The sequence below is a fragment of the Kogia breviceps genome, chromosome 2 (assembly GCF_026419965.1).
Source record: "Kogia breviceps isolate mKogBre1 chromosome 2, mKogBre1 haplotype 1, whole genome shotgun sequence".
Taxonomy (NCBI): Eukaryota; Metazoa; Chordata; class Mammalia; order Artiodactyla; family Physeteridae; genus Kogia; species Kogia breviceps.
Genome location: NC_081311.1, coordinates 162,164,190 through 162,168,166, shown reverse-complemented (window position 1 = coordinate 162,168,166; position 3,977 = coordinate 162,164,190). Strand labels below are relative to the sequence as shown.

Sequence of the window (3,977 nt, the reverse complement as noted above, 5' to 3'; positions counted from 1 at the left end):
AAAGCTCTCATATACCCTTTAGCCAGATTCACCAATTCTTAAAATTTTGTAACTTTTTTTTTCTTTTGGCTGCACCGTGCGGCATGCAGGATTTTAGTTCCCTGACCAGGGATTGAACCCATGCGCCCTGCGGTGGAATCACGGAGTCTTAACCACTGGACCTCCAGGGAAGTCCCAGTTACTTTTGGTTTAATCTGAAGTATTTTTGAATAATTTCCACAAATTTTGCTTTTTACTAAATACCCAAGGACGTTGCTAGAAAGATTTGTGCTGAAGATAAATCTGTGAGCCAGATGTTTAAAATTTTTAGCAAGTGAGGAGTACATATCAGAGATCAAGAGGACTAGGAATGTAAAACCTATTGGTATTAGTCTCAAAATTTCTAGAAATAATGATCTCTATATCCCTGGGCTTGTTCTGTTATCCAGTCCTTATTGACTTTGTCCATTGACAGGGCAGAACTTCAGCCACCACTCTGATGGGCTACGTCCTAGATCTGCATCTTTGCAAAACTTCGTTATTGCTAACCCGATAAATTCAGATGTTTGCTTCCGATCACAACTTCCTAGCTTTCTTCCTACCCACTTATTTCTTCCTGTCTTCTTCCTTCCCTGAATTCTTTAGATCTCATGGTTCATCATATCCATGAATAGTCTCACAACCTTTTCTCACTGTCATTCTGTTTTGCTAACCTAATAAAACCCCGGAACTGGGGTAAATCCATCTATCCACTTTCTTTGTGCTTAATCTTATGTTTTGGGCAGAGGTGAAAAGATTATTGCTACTACAGATTCATGGTCTCCAACTTCATCTATGCTCTCCTCAGTTCCGGGCAAGCCTAGCCACAATCTTCCTTTCTTCACTGTGACCATTGAAAATCTTGTCTTTCACTTCATGGACATATTTAGTAATTATATCATTTCTCTTCTGTAACTGCAACCTCTACCCTTTTATAGATCCCTTCCCTTTAAAATGTAATCCGTTATATTCTCCCATGGGGAGGGGAGGGGACCCTCCTGTAGCCCCTGTGTATTCAAGATGTTAAAGTGCACCTACCCACATATCCCCAGCTAAAGTCTCCAGGACCCACTTTGTCCTTATTGGAATTATAAAATCAGAGTCTTGCCTGGGCTGAGAATTCAACCTTTTATGAAGTTCTGCTGCTCTTCACATTAGGTCCTGAGCCTGGTTCTCAGTACAGTAAGCTCTCCAGTTACAGAAAGTTGGTGATTCTTTAAAATTTGACAAAGCAGTTCTCTGGATTTCAGTACTTTGCTTTCAGTTGGTGATGGATTGTCCTGGATTAATTATTTCCTTTCTTCAAAGCATCACTGGTACTCAGCAACAGCTATTCCATTCCGGAGTCCTTAGAAATACTATTTCCCTCACACCTCTCAAATGCCAGAGATACTGTACAAGTTAGTGCATACCCTTCAACATGTGTCCTGTTCCATGCACTCCAGGTAAAAGTATAAACAATTACACTTCTACAGCATGTCAGAGATTATCAATATTACATCCATCACCAGTGATCGTGGGTCCATTACCAGCTGACTGGTGGATAATCCAACTTAGAATCCCATAGAGTCAGCTTCCTAGTATAATTCTTACTACCAATTTTCTGACTCAACCCTAAAAACAGAACATGAGGCAGATTCAGTTGTACATCATTTTCTGAGAGATTCAGTTGTACATCATTTTCTTTAAAAAAAAGAAAACAGGAGGGAGTGAGAGAAGCAAAATAGCAAAGGGGAAAAAGCTGAGCTCGAATAAAGTCTGGGCTTGACCTAATTCACGAGGGATCACACCACAGAGTTATTGCCAACTTGAGACAAAAATGCTGTCCTATTGTACCATACACCTGTTGAACATTGACTCTGTGTTGCCCTAAATGTGAGGTGCCATCAGCCAGAGGCAATCCTCTAGAGGAAGGGAGTAGTTGTTAGCAGCCTACCCTATGGCAGGTAGGCTAGCAGTAGCCTGTTAAAAGATGCTGCTACATGGATGCGTCTCAAAAACATGATATTGAGAGAGGGAAAAATAGATACAATATAGTACATACTGTGTGATTTCATTTATGTGAAATTCAGAACAGGCAAAGGTAATACATGATCAGAGTGTTGGTTGCCGCAGGGTGAGGAAAATACACTTATGGGAAAAATGAGACTTGGAAATGTTTCATATCCTTATCTCTGGTGTTCCAGAATCAGGTATGGGCTAGGGATGAGAGATCGAAAAAATGCTAAATATTTGGGTCCTCACTCAAAATATGATTAAAGATTTGTGCACAGGGTAGAAAAGAGGAATCCTATGAGTTGAGGAATGTCATTTTGACCACTGCCTCCACCTAAATTGTGAGGGAATTTTCTTTCTTGCTGGCTTTCCCCCTGAATTATCAACGTGTTAACCCTACACCTGTTGCACTCCTATTGGATATAAGACCTTTTCTCTTTTTCTTCTTCATTTTTATTTAATTTTTATCCCTATTTAGTTATGTATTTTTCTATTCTTCAGCTTTTCCAGCTGCCAATTCAGAAAACCTTTCTCTGGCATGGCTTTTGTTCCAAACTCCTTCCCAACACTCGATATTGTATTATATGAAATATGATTACTTTGAGTAAGCCCCATTGGAGCTGCTCCTTATAAAAGCAGTTTATATGGTTATAAATACATCACTTAAGTTTAAGCACCCAGTTTTAACAACTTGTGCTGCTCCCCTGGGACTCACAATTCACTCAGAGCCTTGCATGTCAGAAACAGTGAATGAAACACGTACAGCATAAAAAGTGTCTATCCACACAAACCTTTATCCCTCACACTGTTTAAATATTGGTTGAATACATGGATGTCACAACGTTATTTATTTATTTATTTTTTAGTACGGAACGCTTCACGAATTTGCGTGTCATCCTTGCGCAGGGGCCATGCTAATCTTCTCTGTATTGTTCCAATTTTAGTATATGTGCTGCCGAAGCAAGCACCACAACGTTATTTTTTACCAAAACATTTATTCAGTCATTCCATATATTCACAGCATTAGAATCAATATGTGAGTTATGCTGTTGTGTTCAGAAGAAGCCATTACAAACTTGTGATGAAAAGAGGAATAATGCAGAATTCACCCATTATTACATGGTGTGAAAAATGATACTGCCATATATCGCAGGAACATAGATTATCTTAAAGTTCACTGGTTACTTTCATAATCCTTTTTCCATATTTGAAGAAATATAAAATAGAGATTTTAAGCAAGAACCATAAAGTAAGAATAAAGAAATTATAAAAATAACTTAGAGTCATCTGTGCTATTTTGGTATAAATGCATAAATTTCAACTGAGGAAAGACTTGTGAGGTATTCTGAAAGCAAATAACAGAGTTTTTTATAGTACTGATGATTACATTGATTTCTTGCAGCTATCAATTATAACTGATGTCCACTATAATCCTGATTGATGTTTAATGCCAGTCATTTCCAATTACTTTGGTTTAACAAAGAAAAAGTTCTTATGGAAATGTATTTACTTGCTTGACAACCCCTTTGGCAGTTTTCCGTATTATGAATCTGCTTTTGACATTGTCAGTGTAGTCTTTTAGTACTTTCATTGTATCCTACTCTCTACTCTCTCCCTTTTTTTCATTCCCCATCTCAACTTCTTCATGTGAACTATATACAACGGAAAACTTGACATTCCAGGCCTAAGAAAAATATGTAGCTGTCTGTCCACAAACAGCTGGTATTTTTTTTTTTTTTTTTTTTTTGTGGTACGCGGGCCTCTCACTGTTGCGGCCTCTCCCATTGCGGAGCACAGGCTCCGGACGCGCAGGCTCAGCGGCCATGGCTCACGGGCCCAGCCGCTCCGCGGCATGTGGGATCTTCCCGGACCGGGGCACGAACCCGTGTCCCCTGTATCGGCAGGCGGATTCTCAACCACTGCGCCACCAGGGAATCCCAAACAGATGGTATTTTATACCTCTA

At 39.4% G+C, this 3,977-nt stretch overlaps 1 non-coding gene across 1 annotated transcript; it reads right to left on the bottom strand.

The window, feature by feature from the left end:
* Window positions 1–2,874: 2,874 nt before the first annotated feature.
* Window positions 2,875–2,981, bottom strand: LOC131751762 (U6 spliceosomal RNA). Its single transcript, XR_009334319.1, has one exon. It is a non-coding gene; the product is annotated as a U6 spliceosomal RNA (small nuclear RNA).
* Between the last annotated feature and the right edge of the window lie 996 nt (window positions 2,982–3,977).